We start from the raw sequence: 27358 nt of genomic DNA, 5'->3' as shown, positions 1-27358 counted from the left end.
AGGCGAGTTTTGTAGGCCTCCTTAGTTTTATGTTGGTTGGTACGCGGCTAGGCGGATTTCACCGGGATTAGCATACAAATCGATTTAAAGAGGAGATAAATGGCCGCGGCTCAAAGCCGTCTCACGTTAAAGCCGACTTCGACTCGCAAGCATTATCTTGTCCACTACCCGCGAGATTAACGCTTTAATGCTTCACGCACGCACACACACACATATATATATACATACTCCCGTTTTATTTTCTCCCCATTTTTATCTTACTCAGTTTACTTTCTTCCACTTATTTCTCCTTCATTATGCTTATAGAATATATCATGCATGCTGCAGGTATGATATTATAGACAAATATGAAAAGAAACTTTTTACCGCGGATCATTATCTTAGGATTGATAATTAATAGATGTAATAGGTTAAATAATATCGACAGATGAAACGTTTCGTTAGATTTACTCCGAATTTATTCGACATACCTATTTCATTTCTATGATACGAAGTAGATAATCCAATGATTTTGCGATTGCGGTGAGACAAACGATCTGCACTGTAACCAACGAAACGTTTCTCTGTGATTTCGAAACGTTATTCCTGGACATAGCCTTCGGAATTTTGTCAACCACCTCTAACACGGGCATATCTTCATCGGTCGAACAAAAAAAAAAAAACAAGCGCGTCGAAAATACTTGAGCAATCGAGAAATCTGTTGATATGTTGATTTACTAATCTTAAGTAATTGACGAGTAAATATCATTATGTATTAGAGTACCAACTTATTATTATTGCATGTATGCATACTTCAAAATTATCTATGAATTATATTCATATATATATATATATATATATTACGTAAATGTAGCTGCACTTTGAGTATTACTGTAAAAAAAATAAAAAAATAAATAAAATAACAGGCATAAAAATCTAACGTACCTAGATGATGCTCATGTGTTATGTACCTTACTTGCTTCGTTCAAGTATGTATTATTATTCCGCAAATATGCGTCTTGCGATTGACGCGCAAAGAATAGGAAACATATTACTCAAAACTTACTTCCACTGCCTTATGCATCAAATTTCTTGCACGCCGCTTATTGAGCTTTTACCGTAGAAAGTAGTAACGTAAGATGATGATCCGGCCTTTTTATAGTCGCAGATAAAAAGAATAACCGCGATTTTATTGCCGAACAGCCAATATTATCTGCAGTAATTATAGCCAATGTATTAATTATATTACACATAAATCAAATTACATTTATCATTTTCTGACAAACTTCAGAAAAGTTACGGCTTTCCGAAATTTTTATCACATCGTGCCATACGTACAGGTTTATTGATCAACGGAAATTTTTTCACGTAGGATGTACATACAATTGTAGCACAGAAAAGTGAGCAAATAATCGCCACACGTAAAAATCATTTATTATACATACCACTGACGGTTATGCGGTAAACTGACCCGCAATATTACCGTCTCTAATTCGAATGATTACCTCATGGTATCTACGATATAGAAATGAAATGTTTCCAACCGTAACGAGCCTAAGAATCGAGATCTGTCGTGGGTTACATGATTTTTATTTTACGGGCATAAGATGATTTCTGAAAAAGCTTTGAGTAGTTCTAATTAATTCTCTATTTTTTTTTTTTCTAAACCTTCTACAAATTCACCGAACAAAAGAAATAATTTATAAATTGATTCATTTTACGAACGAATTATTTGCGAAAAGGTGAATCAACGGTACAACCAATTTTAGAAAACTGACAAAGTGTATAGATATTATTCTACATTCCATGATAACCCAATCCAACTCAAATCAAATGCCCCGAAATTTCCTTTCTCCCTCTACCTCTCCCTCTCTCTCTCATTCGCCTTCTCCGTTACCTCGAGTAAGCAGTTAAGCGTGACTTGAGAGAGGATCAGGTGTATCGTGACGTGTGCAGGCAGGCGGTGTAAGAAAGAAGGCGGAGGTGCGGATTCCGTCCGTCGGTTCGCCGGTCAGTCAATCGAACCTAATCGCGGATATAAATCATGGGTGATGGTCCAGCGACCTCTTCTCTCTGCCCGTAAGATCTCGGTCTTGGTCTCGGCCCTGGCCCACCGGGATGGACGTTAGGATCGCGGGCTTGAACGGGGAGCGCGAAGCTCTCCTGTAGGACGAAGAGGGGCGAAGAGGGAAGAGGGAAGAGGCAGCCGGAAAGACTCGGCAACTGGGCCACTCTTGAAACGGATGAACAGGTGAGCGAACGTAAATCAGGGTGGTGGAAGGCGGGAGGAGGGAGGAAGGAGGAAGGAGGAAGGAGGAGGGAGGAGGGAGGAGGGAGAGCACTTAACGCTGGACCAAAACCAGCTGCTGTCAACCGAGATCTGCGCGCGCGCGCGTCGCTTCAATTCGTTCTTCTCGGCTGATCTTGCCTCTCGCGCTTTTACATTATGCAGAATACTTATATGCGAATCCAGAGAATTATAAGTCGTGCGTACGTGCTGCGACATATTGCCGAAATTCTAATTCTTCTCTCTCTTTCTCTCACTCTCTTTTTTTCCATTTCAATCAGCTTCAAGTTCTCATAATTATTTACTGTACCCAGCAAGACAATCATGCTACTACTATTATCTTCCTAATGTAATCAAGTTACTTTAGTTGTAGTGTTCTGTTCTTTTGAAATTTTTTACTTTACTTTACTCATTTCTTGACCTCCTCTGTCTCATTGTTAGGCTTGTGTTTTCCTTGATTAGTTCTTACAACTTGCATGCTTTACTGTCTTGCTGGACTTACTTTACTTTATTTATTCCATTCGAATAATTTCTCATACAGAACATGAACATTTGGTTTGTTTTTTTTTAAATTTTTTTGTTCTTTTTAAGTTTGGCACCGCAATCCGAATGATTTTGTTTGCTGTTTCGTGATAATGTAAAGTGATTTTTTTTCTATTATTCTAACTGAACAAATTATCCTATAGATCTAATATACCCTGTATGGAATAGGCTCAACATGAAACTGCGATCAAAAAAAAATGATCCATTCCTAATTCTAGGCTTATTCGCAGAAATCTCTAACTGCTAAGATGAATGGTCGAATGTGACGGTTGAAAAAACAGCGATACCTTATTTTCTTAAGCTACGATGTTTAGCAAATAAAATGATGAATACACGATTATAAGTTATCAGTTTCGGAGAAAATTTCTTTCTTCACATTTTCACGATGACATGATAAAACAAATGAATTATATTGCATATGCCATGAAATCGATGATCGAATACTTCATACTGTACGCACACTATGTATCACGATTTTTTTTCCTTCCAATCGTTCATCCAATTTCAAAAGTAATTTCAACAAGCAAACGAACTACACGTTTTTGATACAAAGGCAAGAAATTGAATTGTATGATATGCAATATATGTCTCAATAGAAAAGAATTGCTTTCTCCGAAAAAAAAACAACAATAAAACGATTAAAAAAAATGTAGAGAAATCTCTCTTATATTATAGCGTTTTTTTATTATAAATTAAAAAATTTTTCCCATTTATAATCACGCAAAGAAACTCGAAAAATATCACGCTACAGAGATTTTCATTTTCTCACGAAATTCAAAACGTGGGATCCCATTATCACGGCTCTAATCGTTGTCTCGGTATAAGCAGTCCTCGGAATATCATCGAGGTGTACGGTATTCGGGAATTATACCTGTTACAAGGCATTAAGATGACCGCCAAACCGGCCATCGCTCGTAAATAACTTGAGCACGGATTTCTAAATTCTTTCTCCACAAGAATGTACTCGTGCTTATACGCCGCCTGAACCAAACATGCCATCCTCATCTACTTCCTTCCAGCATTTTGTCCGCAGCTATTATTCCCACTCACTGCATGAATTTGGTCCTTCCACGAAAAAATTTCGTACGCTTATTAGATTTATTTTCTACGGGAATCAAAAATTATTTGGACACACTTTTTGCTTATATTCTTTGTTCGATTGAAATGATGATATTTTGACAGTAATTACGACAGTTTTGAAAATACTGATAGTAATTACATAACACAAAATCAAAGTGGACAGGCAAAACGGTAATTTTTTATTAATTTTTCAACCAATTAAGGATTTTTTTTTTTTTTTTAGCTTTGATTTTTCTTTCGATTAATCTGATGGAACAACTATCACGAAATTTCAATCGAAATTCAAAAATTGAAAATCGAAATAACTAACAAAAAATAATTTAGACTTTAGAAATTTTTTTCAAATTTTAATAAAAATTTCAAGGTAGTTTATATGTTAATAAATATATATCTATTGAACCTTGAGAATTCAAAGAAGAAATCAAAAGTGCTAAAAAAAATTATTAATTGATCAAAAGATTAATCAGAAATTACCGTTTTGCTTGTCCACTTTGATTTTGGTTACGACATTTTTAATCTTGGCTAGAGAAATTATGTAATTTGTTTTATAATTTTAAAAAATGTCACCATCACTGTCAAAATATCATCATTTGAAAAACTATCTGGGGGCGTCAGAGGTGTTAAAAAAATGTGAACAAAGTCTGGAACGCTTTTTAGAGTTGAAAAAACAAAATAAAAAATTGTGAACCAAATCCAAGTGTCAGACCCTAGTCGAATTGACGTGGAATAGCCCATATATGTATTCCAAAATGCGTGAAAATCAATTGCTTGTAACGTATCTCCGATTATAAAATTTATCGATCAAACTGAATAAAAAAAATGACTCGATTATTTTGTGCTTCTCTACTTTGTAATAACTCTACGTTTTTTCTTTTCGAAAAATCCAAAGACCCAATTCCCGTTGCAGCTGATAGAACCGATATCGACGAGCCAAGAAATTGGGCTCAATTTTCTGCGCCTACACGCCGAATTATATTGCAATAAATTATTTGCACCTACGCGCGAACCGTCGACTTGAATAATATAGTTTCATTCTCGCGTTCCATTTACGTGGTTTTTTTCCTTGTGAGGTTGAACTTCGTATAATTTTATTGTATCGTTGCATTTTTGAAAAAAAAAAAAAGAATACAGATCACTGAAATCTTTCTAATTTCAACTTCTTCACAGATTACATATTCCGAATATATATATATATATATAACAGCGATTTTTCTTTCTCCACTTCGTTACCCCAACATTTGTTATAGCACACTTAATTTGACCTCGATCTCTCCCTCATTTTCAACATTTTCCCCAAAATTGATCAAGCTCACAGTTGAAGCTAAAGGTGAAAAAACGACGAGACGAAAGTTAACGATTCGCGATTTGAGGCAAGACGGAATTTTTTTTCCTTATTAAATACCCAAATAATCCACCCAGATGAACGAGAGAGTCGGCATATATACGTATACAATATATAATGTGAGCCTGGAGCAGGAACAGAAACGATCCGAGACGACAGCTGAAGTGGAGCTGTACAACTACCACCACTACTACTACCACTATGCTACTAGCCCTTTGGGATGAATCGATACAGAAGAATTTGTTAAAGAGAGGGACGTCGGGAGTGGAGGAGGAATAAGAAGAAGAAGAAGAAGAAGATGCTGGAGGAGGGAGGGAGAGGGAGAGGGAGAGAGGAGAAAGGGGGTGAGGAGTGCGGGAAAGGAGCCGACCCGATACCGTTACTGGACTCTGGAGGCTGTAATAAAGTAAATAAGGAGCCTTGCCCAACAACTTGACTCTCCGTGAAGCGAGAGGTGTTTTTTTTTTTTTTTTTATTTTTTTTTTACTCTGCTCCTCTTCTTTTTCTCTTCTTTTCTCTCAGATTTTTCAGTTTCTTCTTTTGTATACCTTTCCTTCTCTCTCTCTCTCTCTCTCTCTCTCTCTCATTTATATTATACTTATACATTATTATACAGGTACTATATATCTGTTGTAGCGTCTTTTCTTTCATTTGATTTTTCCCTCCTCCTTATATCCGTTTTATTTTTTCTCTTTTTATTTCAAGTCTCATCGTTCTCTTTTCTCTCTTTTCTCTCTTTTCTCTTCTCGTTCATTCTTTCAGTCTCGTTTCTTGACTCATTTTCGATGCCGTGACCGACTCCAGAGCCTCGAGAAGAGGATTTTACTCCAAGATGAGGCTCTCCGGCACCGTTTGACTCTTAATTGATTTTCATCTATATACACACACACACACACATACATATATACACACTCGTAAGCAGTATACATATTGTATATAGGAAAATGCGCGACGCTATGAAATTAACAAGAAATTCTTTGCTTATTGTTTACGTCGGTGTTTGAGAAAAAATGAAAAATTTTTTAATTAAAAAATTCTCACGATTCATACACAGTTCTCATCCATCCGTTAATACAATATTACTTTGACTTATACCCGCACCTTATATATCTATATATATGTATATTTTTTTATTACACATACATATTATATATTTAAATAAATATTAAATCAAGAAACGCGCGTAATCGCTGTAAAATAAAAGTTCAGTGTACCTGGAGCAAGGCTCGAGCAGGTAATAATTCCGCGAATTGTGATTCGTTCTTTCCTTCGTTCCTCTCTTAAGCTTCTCCTTGTTTAAAAAAGTCTCGTGCCGTGTGTTTTATTTCCTTTCGCCTCCTCGATTCTCCTTATTATTCTCCGCTCGTCCGCATGACGCTTTTTCACGCTAAATCATCCGATTCGTTGTGTTTTAATTTTTGAACCTCGGTATAATACAACAATTTGCGCAGTTGATTATAATTATTTATCCGGCGTTGCCACAACCGTCACTTACAGTATATTACCAGTGTGTAAATATCGTCCCCGTATTTATCGTAATGTGCATCATTGCGCGCGCGCGTTGTTGCTGCTGATGCTGCTGCCTCTGTACAAGATTGATTATACTTCTCAACGAAACTAATATATCCGGAAATTAAATGCGGGGAATACATTAAAATGAACAATTAGGCCTCGGAGCCACTGCGTCGGGGTCAAACGGGCCACCTCGCCTACAGATGGACCGAGAGAAAGAGAGAGAAAGAGAGATAAAGAGAGAGAAGAAAAAGCAGAAATTGAGAGGAAAAAGAAAAGGAGATGATAAAAGGAAGCGAGAGAGGAGCCCAGCACAGCCGAGGGGCCTCTTCGTGCCATGGATAGACCTCACTCCTCCTCTAACCAACTCCCAACTCCGTGTGTTGTGTGCGGGCACGAGGGCCTCCTCCACCACCAATTCCACCACTTCCACCACTTCCACCACTTCTATACGTCTACCGTCGTCCATCGGTCCATAACGGAGGATACAACAAAGACACACGTTTCTCTGTTCATGGTGGCTGCTGCCGGAGCTGGAGCCCAAGCCATAGCTGGTGCTGGTGCTGGTGCTGGTGCTGGTGCTGGTGCTGGTGGCTGCCTTTGCGTATTATACACACTTTGCCGTACACGGTACCTTTCGTTGCCCCCGTGCGCCTTTGATCCTCGACGCGATTCCGTCTATTCCTATATATATATATATATATATATATATATGGATGTATATGCATTATACTCACCGTAGGACGGTGTATGTACGGAGACTGGCGTAACCCGTAAACGTGAAGGTGTGCAAGGCGATGACTATGGTCTGCTAGTCTTCTGTGTAATACGCATAAAGGCTCATTGTGCGAACCATGGGTAGAGTCCGGCTGATTCGAGTGGGCAGAGACTATCTGCCGAATATGTGGAAATAAAAGACACCTTTATCTTCATCTCTATTTTTTCTATCTTTTCGATGTTTCTGGCTCGTTTTTTTGTCACTCAATATCGATGTGATATAGACAATTTCACGTAGGTATTTTACGTTATGCATATATCTACGAAAAACGACTTCGCAATTAGGACTTCGATTAGGAATGTGGATGATCTACGAATTGTAGATATATGCTATAGATGCTGTTTATTTTTTACATTTTACACGAAATTTCTGATAAATATTCTCGCATTTGGTTGATCGACTTGCCTAGAGGTTTTCATCGTTGTTATTCGATGCGTCTGAAGGGGATATTCACTTTTCTAATCTCAGCTGTACCTACACGTTACAATATTTTTTTTCAATCGGATTTCAGGGTATCCAGCTGTCAGAGGAATCTGGAAAACCGGGAATTTTCGGGGAATTTGCATGTCTCTGGAAAAATCGGGAAGATCTTTAAAATGTAGAAAGTGATTCGCTGTGAGGCAATCTAGGGGGTTAAGAATTGATAAATTTACGTTGACCACTACGTAAAATTTATGAAAATACACGAACAAGTAGATACTAAAAAGAGTTCATACGCTAAAATTGATGTCTCTCTACCTTCATGTTTCGAAAGATTAGCTAATCCTAATCTACCGTTAGTTTCTTAAAATTGTTATTGATCTATTTGGTACTTGAGTTTAAGTATTAATATATATGTATATATATTTATGTATATATACATATATGTTTATGCACGGTGTTCCAACTGCAGCAACCGAATCTCGGTAAAGCCAAGTAAGACGATCCATTATGAAATAAGGCAACTAATTACATATCCCAAGATTAAAGAGTGCCTTCTAACGAACCTTCCGCCTTCTGTTCTTCGAAGAACTTCACTCTGCAGCGATGCTGACTGGCATATGGACGATTCGGAAAACAGAAACAAGAAGAAGAAAAAGAGGAAGAAGAAGAAGAAAGAAGAGGGGAGAAGCTTGTAGTTAATGCTTTCACAAAATAATGCAGCATTTTTTCGACTTTGCATACAACAAGAAAATCTCGTCTAAAATTTAGCATATTTCATAAATCGGAAAGTGGGAAAACGAGGAAAGCAAAAACTGCACAAATTAGCATCTCTTCCAATTACCATTTTCTCTTTTCCTTCGGACAGTGAAGTACATGATTGAATTGACCCCGGAGAGTATCTACGTACATACTCGTGGATGAAGTACTCGCAAAGACGCGTATATATATGTATATACAGGAATGATAATAATATAATAATAAAGAGAACCGAACCAAACGAAAGCTCGGTAGCTCCTTTGACCCCCAATGGCTGTTTACTGATAGAGTAATTAACTAATTAAGTAATAAATATCAATACAAAATGATTATTTATCTACCGCAGAGAAAAGTATCGCTGCTGAAAATACTGATACAAATTTCGCCTACATACCTACGAGTAGATACATACAATTTCACATGCATAATTTACATTGACGGTGATTTTCACGGCACAGCCTCTCACAGATGCTGGAAATTTTCACTCTCGTTCCCTCCCGTTCGCGTTGTACTCTGCAGTTTTACTTTTTAGTGAGAAAAAACAAAATGAATAAATGAAGTAAAAAAATAGGAGAATAAAAATCAAGCTTCGGTTATGCCGCGAGTGTAAAGCGCAACGCACGACGAAGCGACGTATAAAGCGCGAGAGCAAATTTAGTCAGCCAGTTATGCGGGAGAATCAAGCCGCGATCTATATACATACACATATGTATAATAGCTTCCTGTGCTTACAATATTAGAATCTCCTCTTCTGCTCTCCCGAAGGGGACACGGCTCGCGAATATTCTCAAGACTGTTCATTGAAATTACACTCTCGTCGAGAGATTTGCGAAACGCTCGATGTTATCAAGTCTTCGGACGATCTTTGTCACAGCTGCGCTGCTATCAACGCTTTTTATGGAATTCATTACGATTCGTTATTTCGAGTCTACACAATTATTCTTTTATTTATTGTTATAATACGCTTAGGTATAAATATATGTCATCCAAATATTACCGCTTTCGCTGTAATAATAATCGCTTTATCATTCACACATTCGACTGAACATAAACATTATCCTTTATACTGCGCCGTATGATCCATGCAGTTGTGTCATTATGAATATAATATTATACATCCTTTCTCTCTCTCTCTCTTTTCCTTCCTTTTTTTTCTTTCTTTACAATTATTGTGATGAAATTATTATTCTTCAAGACTAATTAGTATATATGTTTATATATTAAATACTTGTTAGATTTTGTTACATCCTATATACATTATATTATACCAGAAAAATATTTTCACAGTCGCAATCGAATTCCGTTTCCGTTACGCAATTCCCTCTTTTTTTCGGTTTCACGTCCATTCTTAGCTCGACGTCTCTACAGACAAGAAATAATTATTAGAGCCTAACTAATTTGTTAACAAGAAACCTTGCAGACTCTCGACATTCCACTGTGTCTGTAGAATGTCTAAATTAGTTTCTGTACAGTTTGCAGTTTTCGGTTGACCGCGAAGCACCGTTAAAAGGAAAACTAAAAAATTCACTCGTAACGATCATGAAGCATCGAAGAATCGATCGACGATCACCCAGTTCATCTAAACTAAATGCATATATAGACGAAAATGAAGTCAATTGGCTCTGTTGCGCTTCTTTTTCTTTTCTCCTTTTTCCGCAGCTTTCTGTTACGGGATAATTTATTATCTCTAGATAATTAGCCATCCATGTATCACGCGCATTTATATTATACGTATATACACATATACATGCGTGTGATGTAGACATTATAATATATAGTATACCAGTACCCGATACGTGATGTGCATTCGTAAAAGGCAAGACACGAGGCACGGTACATACGGTGATTTTCATGGTAATGGAAATAACGTGTCGCAGCGTCAACGCGCGTCAATTTCAAAAGCACGAGATCTTTGTTCAAGAAAATAAAGGAAGATCAAAAAAAGAAGGAAATGAAACATAAAAAAAAAAAAAAAAAAAAAAAATTAAAAAATAAAATAACGAAGAAGAAAAAAAAGTAACAGAAAAATGGATCCGAAATATTTATCGGTATACACAGTGAAATTATTATTATTCAAAATTTTTCTCTTTTTTACTCGTCGTGATTTCAATCGAAAATTATCAAATCTTTCGATCTGCGGTTGGCAATATTTGTTTAATAATAGAACGTTGAAGAGAACTACAGTTGGAGTTACTTTTGGTGTATAGGTATAGATTCGAGTATAGAAGTTCTTGACGCTTTATGATTTCGTGTACCTTTATCTGTACATATATCATTTATTTACACTCACTTAGGCACCTGGCTTTTATAAGTATTTTGGTACAGGCACATACCGCTGTTTGAACGGTTCTTCTTTCATTTTATTTTTTCATTCTACTTTTTAAACATTTTTCATAAAGCCAAGTCGTGTTCTTTGAATACTTGAAAATTTTAAACTGATTACGGGGAACTTTCAACAAGTGAATTTTTATACAGAGTTAAGCGAAATTATTGTTTTTTTTTTTTTTACCAGGGGATAAGAAGTGAGAGTGCACTGAAATGAAATACCAATCAAAGTTTAAAAATACAGATTTAGTCACGATTTCAATTGTTGTGTAACTGTTTTCTGGAAAACTTGCTTTTTCAGATCATCAGAGAATGCAGCAGTGCTCATTCTGCAGTCGATATCAATTCCCTGATAACCGTATAAGAAATCGATTCAAATTACGTGTCAATGAGCGTATAACATAATTAATTTTCAATCCCTGTACGGATAGCAGGTTGATCGTTGGTCTGATTTGAAAATTAAGAATCCCATGACAAAATGTATCACCGCAAAGAAATTTTTCTTCGTTTCTCATCAATAGAGGATATGAAGAAGTTCTGCGCTCGTATCATCGCGTGAGAAATCGAATAGCAGATATATAATTTTGCTCTGCAATTTGTTGACATGTAAATTGTGACTGCGATCGGAGTAGAGACGAAGGGGTTGGTCCAGTCCTCAAGTTCCTTTGATCCTCTCGAAGGATCGTACAAGGTACGTGTAGGCGAGTGGCGTGCCGCGGTATCTCTACGATGTTATAAATAAAATATACATATATATATATATATATACATATACATATACGCACGCACACAAATTCATGCGTACAACGTACATATATATATATATATATCTGTGATATCACACAGGCAGCACAGTGCGTGTATAAAGCGTACCGGGTGAATTGAATTATTTTGAGCAGTGAGCTCGGAGCACAGTAGTCTTTTATGAACGAATCGACAATGGAGTCTTTGTGCAATACGGATACGTAGGCGGGGTGGAAGAGAAGGAGAGAGGGGGAGGGGGAGGAGGGTCAGTGCAGCTTTCTATACAGCCACCGCGTGAATGTGCTAATAACGAAGGTAAATTTGTTCCAAGGAATCATTAATTAAAGTATTTTGTAACGAGGCGCCCGCTGCCGACGCCTTACGTTGTGCTCCATACACGTATACATTTATATACGTATATATATATATATATATATATATATATATAAATGTACACCCACAATCATTGTATGTACAATGGTAGGTAATATAGGTACATACGCGCAAGCTTATGGAACGTTTTCTTTGGCAGAGCGCGGTATTTCCACCTATAATAAAAGAGGTGAGACGTATGTAGGTACGTACGACCACATTCGTATCTCACCACTTATACTCGACCCAGCGAATAAAGACCGGTAATCATAGAATCGCTAATGTTTCAAAGAGAATATTATTCTTTTCACAAGATGACAAGGCACCACCGGAGCTTCTTCGTAGTCGGCAACCACCAGCAACCTTTCTTTTCTTCTCTTTTCTGGCGGCTTTCAGGGCACAAGCTTCACCAACGATTCGCCACTGACGATGACAGAAGCTTCGCAGTGTCTGCCTACCTATACATCAGTGTAGATTATGTTCCTGCATAATCTGCGTTATGCGTATCTAGATTCGAATTCGTGACGTGAAGATTTACGCACTCCTGGAGTCTCAGATTGGCGTCTGTTCTCTTTTACTTATGTACTTCACTCGCCGATCTAAGATGTAACTTGTACGTTTATCAGTCGACTTCTCGATGCAGTCGCGTGCGCTGTTGAATCCATTTGTATGGGAGATTTGATGGAAAGGATGGGATACGGGAGGCGTAATATTTCTGTAACTCTTATTCTTCTTCACTACGCGTTTAAGCCAATATCGTTCTGCGTCGAAAAAGACAAGCAGCCTCGGCTATTCAAAGCCTCCATTCAAAGCGCATGACTCCATTCTTGAAACCGTGCCACGTACGCCTTATGACATGTACATACATATGCATATATGTATATGTATATATATATATATATGCTGTATATACGGATATGTGTATAGGTATACCCGTTTCTGATTCGCTGTTACGTTTACCTTCTCTGTATTCGTAAGCATAGGTAGTCTTGAGTTCACCCACTCGGCGCCATTTGATTCTGGCTATAATAATGAAGGACTTCCTGTCACACGAAAGAACCTAATCTCGAAAATACGACAGCTTGTTGGCCAATTTTTAATCCCGTAACAACTGATTTGTGATTAATTTGCGTTAGCGATTATCGAATTTGAAAGCAGGATTGAGTTTCGTCTCTTTTGGAAAGAAGTGCAGCATGTCACGTGACGCAAAAAGTGAACAAAAGTTTTATGGGAAAAACAAAAATTAAAATCTAGAATTCAATTTTCAAATCTAAAAAAACCCGACTTTCTTTCCGTTATTCGAACCCGGCTGTAAACAAACTTGTCTACCTATTCACTAGACGAGTAAAGCTATTTATTACCGGCGTTCAATGATAACGAGGAAATCGTTCACGCAGGGACGAAACCCTTGGTTGAAGAGCAATCGATGCCCCCTGCAGCACCCTCGTTCGTCGAGCGAAAGCTGCGCTTATTAAGCCTCCGTGTACGCAGACACATGTTCGACACAAACCACCACCTTCCCCTGCACGGCATTTCACCATCCGCAGATCTGCAGAGGCTTTGGTGTCGTTGACACACACCTATGTGACGAAAACGGGAAAAAGACGAAGGAACGCGCTTCCGGGACGCCGGAAGAAGGAAACGCGACACTTTGTTCAGCGCGGATGGGATAAAAGTTTCCTCGGATTGTTCGCCGATCGATTCTTCGCGATCGGGGAGAGATAAAAAGGGGAACGAAACGAAACCGAACGGTCGCCGTTGACGTCAGACACTCCTGGGTGTCCTGGGAGTCCGGCACAGAGGCGATGCTCCATCCGTTCCAGTAATTGTCATTTTCCGGTGACTTCCGGCAGACGATGCTTTTTTCATCGGCAGGGCTTTACGGGTGTTTTCAATTATTTTTACGATTAAGAGTTTCATCTGTGCCGAGGCGACTCTCGGCCTCTCTCTCTTCTTCTCTCTCTCTTTCTCTTTCTCTCTCTCTCCTCCGCTACGTCCCATCCGTGACTCCGATATATCGAGGCACTTCGTACCCACGAACCTGCCGTTACAGGCACTCGATGCTCGCTCGGAGGTAGGTAGGTAGGTAGGTAGGTAGGTAGGTAGGTAGGTACTCACGTGTCCCGGTGTTTGTGACGGTAATTACACGCGGACCCCTACAACAGATCCCCTACAACCCCCTCCCCTTTCTGCCCCATCTACAGAACTCGACGAGTCGCCGCGTCGAACCGTGAGGGGTAATCGGTCGTTACCATATTTTCCTTTAATAGCTCGTTCATGTCGACGCGTGCTGCCGGTGAATAAAAAATGTGAGAAAATTGAAGAATCGAGGAAACAGGCAGTTGAACGTATTTTCACGATATTGGTGATGAGATCTTTTCTCACACCGACAGCTTTCATCCTCAAGCTTGTTTCTCTTCACATCCCTGCACCGTCGTGGTACATTAATTATGCTAATTAGAGGACCGAATTATAGTTATTCGAGGGGCTATATTCACACGATGACTTAGTCGTAAATTTAACGGGTTTATAACAAGTTAAGCTCGAAAAAGATATCATTCGAAATCAATTCGTATATATACGATGGGAATCAACGAAGACGCGCATGATGAGGTTGAAATTAGTAGAAATTATTCTAAATCAAAGTTAACGAATTGGGTTCGATCGTCTATTTCCAAGCAAATGGCCCCGCCTAATAATCTGATTTTGTGACGACCTCGGGCTGTTTTGACATTATCATAATTCATGTGAAATCGTAGCTCATTATCGATCACATCGGTCAATCGATGATCTCGACGTTTAATTCCATTTCAGGAAAACAAAAAACCTCGTCGACTTCTTAAAAATTCTTCTAAGTACTTGTTCTTAAAAATTTCTCGATTGATTTAGACAATACCGAAGTACAATTAAATTTGAACGCAGTGTAAAATATCTTCAATCGATATTGAAAAAAATATATCACGTATATTTATGTGTGATCGATGAATTTCGGGGTGTAATAGCCAGCGATTACGATGAGATACGTAGCAATGCTCCGCATAACAGGGAATAAAAAATTGAGGCGATCCGGCCGATTAGGTGACGAGAGATCGTGGTCATTTCGTTGGGGAACCAGTTTTAGCTCTGCGGGCATTTCTATTACGACTGAGAGCTAAATAAGAAGAGAAGTGAAACGCTGCGCATGTATATATAGCTGTATCGAGGTACCTACGTCGTGGTGAACGTTTTGATCCGAACCGCGCCATCTTAACCTAGAGTCGTTACCCACCGATAGCCGGGGGTCCCTCTTACACGTACTCAGGTATGGTTATAATGGAATTACGATTATCTCTCTGTATGGTCAGGCTTCTCGAGCGATCGCGTCATCTTATCGCATCCCGCGGGGTTTCGGCCAACGGCCAAATTCACCCGGCATACCGAGGCTCTCCATCTATCGAATATCAACTAACTAGATATATCAGCTAGGTCCTAAATGGTCGTGGTGGGAAATCGTCGCAACCTTGCTAAAAAAAAATCCAGCACTAATTAGCTGCGGATTTTTATCCAGCGTGCAAAAACTTTGACCTCGGAAACAATTGGGGGTTGAAATGCAGGTTGAAACTGTTTCTCCAGGGGTAGAACAAAAGAGAAGGATGATCCCTCTGTTGTTTTGAAAAGTGGAGAGAGAGAGACGCTGCGAGGCAAAGCAAAGACTGTTTGCGTAATTCGAGCAGATTGTCCGGCTCACAATCAGTCAGTCAGGAGTCAACGGGAGTCAGTGCGCGTTGCGTTTTCTCCTGCGGGAAGGGCTCCTCCGGTCGACCGTGTAAAATCCCGGGATCGAGGGATGGAGTGAGAATTTTCGCCGTAAGGGCGGGGGTGAGTAAGGATCGAGGGCGGGACCCTCGACTCCGCTACAGAAGGATTAGCTCCCCCATCTAGCACTTTCGTCCGGCTCATTGTAAACTGATTATCTGGAAATGAGAGAAATCTCCACCGTTCGTTCGTTCGTTCGTTCGTTCGTTCGTTCGTTCGTTCGTTCGTTCGGTGTACCTTTTGCCCGACAATCAGCCTCGACGATTCAATGGAAGGTACAAACGACCCTTTGATCCTTGCTCGACTCAACGATTCGCGGATTTACCGATTTAAGGCTCCGTCGCACACTTCGCGTTGCTTCTGTCCGACGACGACGACGGTGGGATATCGATTCGAGTATCAGGGCGGCTCGGTTTAATTGTACAAAATTATTATTACTACCAAATTTACCGTTTCCTTCCACACCGAGAGGGAAATTCACCATCGATCGATCAACGCGTGGCTGAACATGCCTCAAAGATCGCATGAATGCACGTACGTTGTATATATGTATATTGAATGTAAGTAGGTATCCATACATACGTTTATGTATTATGTATATTACACTTTTTATTGAAATTTTAATCATTATCGTTAAGGTCGCAATGGCTGTCCAAAGTTCCCATTGACATTCCCCCCCTCCCCTTGGCGGCAAGTGTTTGACTTACTCGGTAAGCGTGGAGCCATTTTCACCTGGCCAAACAAAACACAACGAGGACGAGCCTCGCGTCATTGTGTTTGCATTATTATTATGTTAATCACGAAAAGGCAGTGACAATACGTCAACCTCAATTTCGTTCCTGGTTCGGCTCAAAGGAACACACATATTTACTCATGTAACTGAACAAATGTTGTACCTACCGACTCCGCAGCAAGGCTTGCCTCGTTGGCCTACCTAGGCAAATCGTTTCATGTCCATAGTTTCACCTACTCGTATACGGCTACTCGTGCAATGCTCTCGCGTAGAGATGCTGCAGAGATTCTTCGATCACTGATTAACCCGCGTGTGTTTCGCTCGAAACACTTATACTTATTTTCATTGAATTAAATTAAGCACGTGGATGCTCGATCGTTGGCAAATTTTGCGAATTAAACTCGAATGTTTCGTTTTTTTTTTGCGTTCCCTTTTTCAACGCTGTACGTCTGTGTGTGCACGCGGCACGGACATATGTCAGTCAAATATTTTATCATTGCCAAACGTTAAATAACGCATGTTAAACGCACCACGTGCTGCGCGCGGATACGCAGCTTTCATGCGCTAACGCCTCACAACTATACGAGAGTGTATGAACGAGACTTCTTGCTCCCATATTTTCGTGTAGGTATAACCTGATAGTCTCTACAGTTGAGAATTCGAACGTATAATATCAATGAATGAAACCTCGTGTATGTATATACACGCTGAAATAATTGAAACAGAGTATTTTCGTCAGGAAATATCAATAGTTTCTGCACTGACACTTGTTGTTACATATACATACACGCTTAGTGTGTAGTATATTTTATTACAGTACAATTTTACAGTTTGTGTTTGATATAATGACATTTTTTAACTCTTAACTTAATTTTATGAATAGTAAAATTGATTAAATATTTGACAGATCTTTTTTTTTCGTTTTTTTTTTTTTTTTGCTTAAACTGCGGAATTGAATTTTTTGACATTTACTTTAAGGCCTATAATTAGGTGTAATATGTCTATACTCGATGTCACATAAACTGTTTCCGCCAGAGTGTATTTCTCTCAGCGTGAAACCTGGAGATAATCGCCGAGAATTTGAATGTATATATAAATTATTATACAGATGTATACACACACACACACACACACACACACGTGCGCGCGTACACACCTGCGGAAATTTTAATATATGCAGAGGAACGAACGGTAGCTAATGTACTGAAATTTTAACATAAACTGGTTTAAAAAAGCAGGATCGAGAGTATGCAATTAGCTTTCTGGATAACCGGTATATACGAGAGACTAAATTTGCAAATAAATGAAAAATTTTTCTCTTTCGACTAAGAAATATTGAAATTGTTAACACGAACGACGGTTCAGACTATTCTAAACTGTGTTTCAGTTCATGCGCCATCAGCAATAATTAATATCATAGAACATAGAAATTGTTAACGAGATTTTATAGCAATTTTATGCTGCAGAAGTTCTCGCGTCTCGTTTATATACACACTTGCTATCTAGGATTTAAGTATAAGTGTACAAGCGATACCCAATTGCCTTTCACGCGGGTAGCTGATTCGCCGATTAATTATCATCTACCAATTGATGTTTAATCATTCTAAAGTAATCTCATTTCGCGGAACAACATTCACAATCAGCGAATCGAGTTCACATTTGGCTGAAAAGTAACGTGTTCAAGATGCGTCGATGATAATGAAATGTCGAAAATACGTCCGCTAGACTACGCGCGGAAATTCTTCACACATGATAAACAAGATGGTAATATATGAGCAGCCTTTTTCCTCAGCGAGTCTTTTCACTCGTAAAATGGACGCGATCGGACACGGACGTCATAACCCGGATCGTTAGCGACATCCCGGGTATCGGGGCACGTGGTCCAGTCATCCAGCCTAACGGATTCGGTATAACAAGGCTTCGAGCCGACGACGCGACGGTCAAGTGCAGCTGGAGTCAGCGAGAATCGGCCTCGACGCTAACACAAGTACCTACGACGGAGTGAAGAGCACTCGCGTTTTATCGAGGCTAGCAATTATCATCGCTGCGGCAGGTTTTCGCCTCTATGCATGCTTCGGTTCTCATGGCACGGCACGGCGCCTGGGAGCGAAGCGAGTCAAGTCCGCGGTGATTGAGTCCTAAGTCGTCGTCGTCGTCGTCGTCGTCGTCGGCACCCTCGGGGCGCGTAACGCAATTACGATTGTTGTTTGAATGAACAATCAAGCGCCCTCCAGGCTCGCCCCAATCATTCAATTTCTGTTCAATCGCCGCCCCCGAAACTCGCGAAGGTCGAGACTTTGTGCACCGTGCCGGAGAGGAACTGAGAGAAAGAGAGAGAGAGAGAGAGAGAGAGAGAGAGAGCGGTAACAAAGCCAGACTTTGCCAGCTTCTTATTTCCTGCGGGTGACAGGGCGAATATTACCAGAAGAAATGTAATAACAGGTCGGGTTATCAGCACACACGGTCCCTCGGTGTTTCTCTTTCTCTCTCTCTCCTCTCCGATACCGCGACATCAGCGCCGCGTTCCGGCCTCGTTTCACCCTGTGATTAGGTGCTGCATGCCCCTCGACAAGCCCCCGGGGGAAAAACCGTTCGAACACTCGAACACCCTACTCCATTATTTCAGTTACATCGCCCCCTTTCCGCCCCTTACTTCTCGCGCTCAGCCAGAACCGGCAATCTTCTTATACCCCGTTCATTTCGTTTCCTTTCATTTCATTCATTTTCATCCGATGTCCGTGATTTCGTTTTCTATAGTCTCTTTTAGCTTTTCGTGACAATTTGTCGCAAGGAACAATTCACACCGTCGCGTCGCGTCGTCAATCGTCTATGTTTTCTTGATTTCACGCACGGGCAGCACGACAGACGATATGAAGTTTCTGGTATTTTTAGAAAGTCTTTTAAAGACATGAGAGGAGATTTGAATCGTTCCAATCGCTTAACCGTTTCTTCTAATTTTACCAGATTTCATTCGTGACAGTCGAGGCTCTTATTTATCGCCTACTTATTATTTATCGGCTACTTACTTAGTCGAATCTCTCGATCTACTGGTTTAAACATTTTATGCTTAATTAATTCGATTCGTTCAATTCGGAAATAAATTCGAATATTTTTAGAATATTTTTTACCGTTTTATTTCCTTTCTAATCGCTTTATCACACTAGTTTCATCAATTGTATACACTCGGTTGATGTGAAATCTTCAATTTATAGATCAATACCTATACAGGATATGCAAATTATATGTATATATATATATCCTGTGACCGACGTGAGGCAAAATCATTTTTCAGGCTAACAAATGCTTTACAAAGTTGTAAAAAATAATTTTATATTTTCATTTTCTTCATTCCTCTGTACAATACAACAATCATAGGTAGGTATATCCCTATGTAGAATCTCATACAGCGATAAACGACCGAACGAAACATGCATCGACTCCCTAAAAACTGTATAATTAACGATCAGGTTTATCATCTCGATCCTGCACCTGCATGCTGTCCTTATATATATATACACATATAACAGTGTGAGGTACAGTATGAGGTGTAATAACAGAGCCCACGCCGCATTTATCATATACAATATACACGTGTGTGTGTGCAAAGCTGCAGGAATGACACACGCCCAGTATTACGTATAATGCCAAGATTGAGGTAAAAGACTGCAAATCTCTCTCTCTCTCTCTCTCTCTCTCTCTCTTCGAAGGTGCGCTATATCAGCTGTGCAGAAGCACAATCCATGCCTGCAACACGCATCCATCGCGGATTCGCGGGCAGAGAAATCCAGCTTCCACTCGCTCGCTCGCTCGCTCACTCGCTCGCAGGTACGTAGGTATAACCCACGGCATGGGCGCGAAGGAGGGCAGCGGGCAGCGAGTGACCGGATCGTGGCGGGGTCGTCGTCCTCCGGCGTCCTTGCCAGCCACCTGACCACGCCGCCGCGTCGTCAGCACCGTCAGCACCGCGGCTAGCCGGCACGCAGGACGCGAGCCGAGCGCCACCTAGCCGCCGCTCGCTTCGTTCGCTTTGCTCGCTTCGCTCGCTTTGCTCGCTTCGCTAGCTTCGCTCGCTTCGTTCGCGTCACGATCCGCCGTCTGCACCCCGATCGATCCTTAGATATCGCGTCCTTCCTCATCTTATTTTATCCTATTTTATTCTATTCTATCCTTGACGCGATGCCACGCGATGTTAAACTTGCACTCCGAACGCACACGCCCACGAATAGTCACCTCGTCTACCTTCGCGTACCTTGTATACCAACCAACCTCTACTTTCCGATGCGCTAGAGCGAATTGCTACGATCTTATCGAGACTTTGCGCTATTAATAGAGAGCCGAACTCCTGCGCTGATACCGGCTTGCCGATGCTCCTGCTGCACGCCTGCTCGTTTATGGCTGACACTTTTTGGCTCGTAATCTTGGTACTTTATTTGCTCATTCGTTGAATCACATATTCGTATTTTGTGCAAAACACTTGTCGATAACTGTGCGTAATGAAGGATTGCCGATGCAGGCATCGTTGTGTTATGTGCATTCCGGTTGGTCGACTACATTTTAACCGCGTGTTGAAATAAATTATGTAAAACAAAAGTATCGACTTTGCCATTATCGAATTTATTCTCCTTCGATTCTCACCTGTATCATTTAATTATGTAAGCTTTGGGCTTCCTCATGGTGAGCAAGACAATACGTCGTCCTGTTTAAAAAAAAATATATTGATACCACCGAAATTTCGATTCGAAAAACTTATCTTCTCTCTACCATTGCGACACTTTTTATAAGAAATAACATTTTTTTATATCGTCAATAATAATGAAATTGTTCAGGGGTTATCAGAGTTAAATTGACCACCCTGTATAACTGTGTTCAGAGTGAGTCTCGTTCGCTTATTTTTCAAATTCTTATATTTTACTCGCTGCGCTATAGCTTGATCATAAATATTTATGTATAAAGATGATAATGACGATGTTAATAACAATACGAACGCGTGTGTTTAAGGTCTAAACTTCATAATCACTAGTTTTTACGCGACCTTCTGTTTTTTTTTTTCTTTTATTCATGAATTACTCAACGCCGACGTTCTTAGAAAATATCAAAGTGCGATCGTTAAAACCAGAAGTCAGTGGAAAAGCTTACGATTAGTTTCTATCCGTGAAAGAGGTAAAAACTTAGGCTTATTCCAAATCACATGTGTGGCCACCTAGTCATTCATTCATCCCCCTGAACACGCGTTATATTCCATAATAATCGCAACTCAAAGCCGCCAGCGCGTCAAGTTAATTAAGATTAATCACAGATAGACAATAATTGGCAGTTTATGAAATTTTCTGGAATCGGAAACGAAGTCGGGGAGAATCAGGTTTGAACATCGTTTATTCCGACTACAATTTTCGGAATTATAACCTGCTGTATAACAGGATTCAGCCTTATTATGCAACAATTCAGCCGTAAATTATCGACGACGTGTAGAATTTTTATTCCTATGTTCTAACAATTTCGTACCGAGCTATCGAATGGCGTGATTCGATCTGCAGCTACAAACCGCTGTGTCTTGGGCTAGATTATAATCGTTATTGCGATGCAGACGGGTGAATAAATTGCGCTATTATAGACGTACATCTCTATGATTACAGCTGTGGTTATAATGTCTGAAATTAAAAGAAATAATTTATAACAACGACTTATTATTTACTACGACTGCGACGACCGAAAGGAATGAGTCGGGTTGAAAATAAAAGAGGAAAAAAAATATTACCGGTATTAAACAGCTGTACACCCGTAACTGCAGTTATGAAGACGCACCGATCTGGCTAATAAATTTATTGCCGATAGTATATAATACAACAGTCACGTATTAATTAACCATTTGAACTCTTGATTTTTTAACCAATTAGGTATGCCTATACCTTATACGTTTACGTCGGCAGGTGGTTGACTTGTTTTAGCTGCTAGACGCTTCTTCTTCTTATTTTTTTATGCGGTCCTGCAACGATGAAATTAACGTCAAATATCCTAGACATTGATCTTCAAAACGGTTCATCGTTTTACGCGATGGATAAACTCACGCGACGCATCTTATAGGTATTCTAAATCGATATCTTTCTTTCTTTTTTTATTCTTTCTTTTCAATTCAAATTCCGTTGTTCGTTAGCGCGGAAAAAAATTATGCTCTTTGTGTATCATAAAATTCTGTGTAAAAAAAAAAAAAGATGATTCATTCTCCGATTCATCAGCGTACAAGAATTAGTGATTTTTTTTAGTGGAAAGGAAGTAAAATATATAGGTAGTCAATTAAAATTTCCGATTACGCATAGGTTTTTATAAATATCCTTATAGTTTTCGAGAACAACGATATTGCTTTCGTACGTAGAATTCATATAATATATATATATATGTACGTAAAATACCGGCAATATTATGTACATACATAAATTATCGTCGTTTCGTTTCGTTTCGTTTTTTTGTTTGCCTTTCGGTTGTCACAATCGAGATGCGGGAGCATAATTAATTTGGACTCGAACGCGAGGAGCCAAAAAAGCTTTGTCCACAATCACGGGATTTACCCGATATGCTTCCATGATGCAGGAAACACGTATACATGTACTCCTAATTATATGTACTTACCTGTGCGCGGGCGCAGGTATTTGTATTAATACTTGTTACTTTTTCTGAGAACATGCCCGATGGCCGACGACCGCGAAATCACCGGCTGACTCGTGACGCACGTCTCGTTACAAAGTTGGATTCCTTTGTAATGTGGATAGGAAATAAAAATATTCTCACCTGATGGAATATGAAAGCGCGAGATGTGACGCAAGAGTTTATTCCTCGGTGACATTATTGTGCATTAAATATTCCGGCGCGTGATTTATCTTAGCTTTTTACCGTCTCTCCATAATCCCCGCGAAACTCCGATTACATAACAAAGACGCAGGACTAACATCCTAGCGATAATTGTATTTCTAATCCTCGTTTCTCAATTTTTCATGTCCTTATAAAAAAAACTTTCGTTTTCTTACAGAAACTAACAGGTCCTGATGTTCCCTCCGATATACGAACGGTCGGTGGGCACCAAGCACCGATAAAAAGCCGAAAATCAGCTGGCAGAAGATTCCAACCCGGTAAGTTGTTTCACTATCGATTCTGCTATTTTCTTCCCATGTATTGCCGATCATTTTCAGACTGTAAAGTAGCTAGACAAATAAGTCACACGGTATATTTGAAAATTGTGCAACGTTTGTAACGTTTCAAAAGCTTGTAACAATCGTTCCGAACTCGGATGGTTTCAGTAAAAATTTCACGATTGCCGAGCTTAGTATTCGGATCTCACATTATGATCACAATCGGTAGTCAAATTTATGCGAATTAATCTTGACTAATCGCGTACTTAAACGACCCTGTAAGCTGTCTCGAAACACTCATTAAACGGTGAATATTAATCCTGTATTAAAAACATGAAAAAAAAAACAAGTAAGAAAGATACGGCATAAAAGTAAACGTTTACGGCTACATGTACAAGGTGTATACCTAATGTACGGTGAAACGACGCTCCGATCGGCAGGAGAAACAACGAAGTGGGCGCCTGCAGATAAATTGGAAGCGTGAATTTCCGGTGCTCCTTGCACGCGATGATCGTAAAACACAAGGTGGTCGGCTTCGAGTTGCGATCGGCGATCTTATAGCCGGCAGAATGCATAGAAATATCGAAATATACAGGCTTCGCAGAAATCGAGGCGGGTCTTTGCTACCTACGAGTGCGAATCGACGTGCGAAGTTTGTTTGCAGCCGGATATCTAATCTGCGGAAATATAACTCGGGCGACAAAGTAAACTCGAGGAAATGTAGGGTGCATAGGAGCATGGATCAACGATCGGTTAGGGCTCCGGTTACGATCGATCAAACTCGTTCATCCTCGGTATTACTTATACAAACTTACTTACTTACTTACTTACTTACTTACTTACCTGTAGTCGCTGGCTTCCGCAAATTCTCTCTGCAATGTCTCTTGTAGTGCTCCACGTGTGTGTCCAAGTGCGCGGTTCTAATCCATCAGATTCTGAGTCAAGACTATCGATTCTTCAACACTCGTTGGAATATCTGTCCGCTGATAAGAGAGTTTGGCCCAAACTTCTTCTTCTTCTTCTTCTTTTTTGTACTTTTCTCTCCACCAGCGGTGAGTGACTGTGAAATTTATTTCACTTATTCGTAGTTTAATTATAAGGTCAGATTAAACGTGTTTTTCATATGTTTTATTGCCCTTCTTGCTCACCCTTGTTCTCGAACAGAAAACGAGTTGATTGGTCGAATGTAGAAATATCTGGGCAGATTCACTTAGGTTGTAATTATTTTCTCCGGAAACTTGAAGTAAGTTTTCAATTCACCTTCTGTTATTTTTTTCGACGATAAAAAGAATTAAGCATATCATAAAATTAAAACTTCAACGATTCGCCCTGGATTTAGAAAAGATTTTCATTCGCTTATTTCTAGTTAAACAGTTGAAAATATTTTCGTAAACCTAATCGTTAACGTATTGAAAAGAAAGGTGTAAATCGAAATGAGAAAACTTGCGAATTTCTGCTAATACAATCAATAATCAAAGTACAATTCTACATTGACGTGGATACCTGTTATAACTTACGAGCTTAAGTTATCGACTATGGATGTTGTTGCGTAATAATTATTATACCTCGAAATTCTAGCTATGATGTTGTGATTAGTTACACGAACGAAACACAGACGGTGTCTATCTTTTTATTCACGCGAAAGTTCAACACGTTTGTTAATTGATTTTTGGATCATTAACGAATATTTCAAATACTGTTGCGTAACGCGTTATTTTAGTCGCGCACGTTTTATGCTACTAAATTAGCTTACATGCTGTACCCATCTATAACGACGCCTTTAACAGGTTTTCAAAACAGCCTCGATGAAAAAAACGTGTGATGAGGGGCGGGGGGGGGGGGGGGGGGGGGTAGAAAATAAATCAATAAATGACAAAAGGACTGTAAAAAAAAAAAAAATTAATAAAAAAAAAAAAGAATCAGAGCAATAAAAAAATAACCAAGTAAAAATTGTATATTCTGTAAACGTGCAGGTAAAAATGTCAGACTTCGATCCTTCGTATGTTAGTTACATGTGTTAGTGTGATAGAAGCTTATCAATCCCTTTGACGATAAACGACGTGCAGAAACGCGAGTCGTATTTTGCACGCAATTGCGGATGCGCGTGGGAAAGTAAAATATTTTCATATAATATCGATAAAATGAAATTCTCAAAGGGATAATTTAATTAGCGCTAATTATTTTTAGACGTAATGCGCAAAGCGTCAATCAATACCCGTTTGTAAACGCGGTCGCGCGTAGGAGGAAATATTCTCGACGAAAAGAAGTCGAGTCGAAAAAAGAAAAAGCTGATAGAGATAGAGCGAGAGAGGTAAAGGGAGAGAGGGGGGGGGGGGGGGGAGGGGAGAGAAAAAAAGGAAAAAAATCGTCTACAGACTTGATTGAACGATCAATTAATATTTTCTCGCATTACACAGGTACCTAACGGCATTATTAATCTGCCGCGGTGCAACCAATCGACCCGTCATATCTGCAGGTGACAAATAATGCTGTAATGAATTATCGGACATACTCCAATACGCAAAGCGGTTGCCGTTTCGATTAGTCAATGTAGGTCCCGTACGTAATAATCCAACAATCGAACCACGCTGGTCGGTCGGTTTCTACCGTAGCGACTCATAGAATACGATTAGAAAGGGTTGCAATTACCGCGTGTGGAAACAAGCGATAATTCACAATTCAAAGTATATTTTCTCTGCGGTTCGTGCATGTCTCGGACAACCATGCAGGGATTTTTTTCTCCCCCCCCCCCCCTACCTGCACACTTTTCATCCGCATAGCGTGTAGGTATACGTGACACGTGAAAGACAATCCGTGTTCATTACCTTTCTGCCAAAGTGCAAACTATAAAACACACACACATACACACGCTTGTTTGCGCATATGTATTCAAACAGTAATTGCGCAACTTGGAATATTGTACCCTGTATAATAATATCCTACATCGCCGGCTTGGATAGACAGGCTATAGTTTGCTATCCGCCTATGTGCAATATAGAAAGGCCGTTATGTTATATTGACTTACTTATACTAGTGCAAAACGCACTGAGCACACAGAGATCGGTCACAGCAGCAACGGCTTGTCTCGTATTGTAAATACAACAATATGTGCACCGACTATAATGGCCCCGTTTGTGGTGGTCTATCGGTTGGTTGGTTGGTTGGTTGGTTGGTTGGTTGGGTATCTCCGTGTTACCTCTAACGCAGATTAAGATTTTTGCCACCGTCGTACACCTAGTGCAAATCTCAACACACCCAGATTGCAATTTCGCAGTAGAACTCGGGCTTTCATTTCGCACCTGCGATTCTAGTATAATTTGTATACCGTAGGTTCGCATTTGCGGATTACCAGATGGTATAATATATATATATATATATATATATATATATATATATATATATATATATATATATATATATATATGCTGTATGTATGACCAAAAAATTGAGACCCATGGAAACGGATAGTTTATCATCGCACTTTTATACTTTTTCGGGTTATCATTCATTCTTTTAAGCGATCACCTGTAAGAACTCGTTTAGAAACTAAGATGGCCACCGATCTCGC

The 27358-nt window shown here is 39.6% G+C and overlaps 1 protein-coding gene across 1 annotated transcript in view; it reads left to right on the top strand.

Annotated features, from left to right (window-relative positions):
- LOC124412348 (transcription factor Sox-13) overlaps positions 1–27358 on the top strand; it is a 129706-nt gene that overhangs the window by 6282 nt on the left and 96066 nt on the right. The window contains exon 2 of the mRNA XM_046892141.1: positions 23691–23790. The gene's annotated coding sequence lies outside the window, so the exon portion shown is untranslated. The remainder of the gene's footprint in view (positions 1–23690; positions 23791–27358) is intronic.

This window comes from Diprion similis, chromosome 11 (genome assembly GCF_021155765.1).
Source record: "Diprion similis isolate iyDipSimi1 chromosome 11, iyDipSimi1.1, whole genome shotgun sequence".
Lineage (NCBI taxonomy): Eukaryota > Metazoa > Arthropoda > Insecta > Hymenoptera > Diprionidae > Diprion > Diprion similis.
Note: the sequence above shows the minus strand (reverse complement) of the source record. Positions and strands in the feature narration are given on the sequence as shown.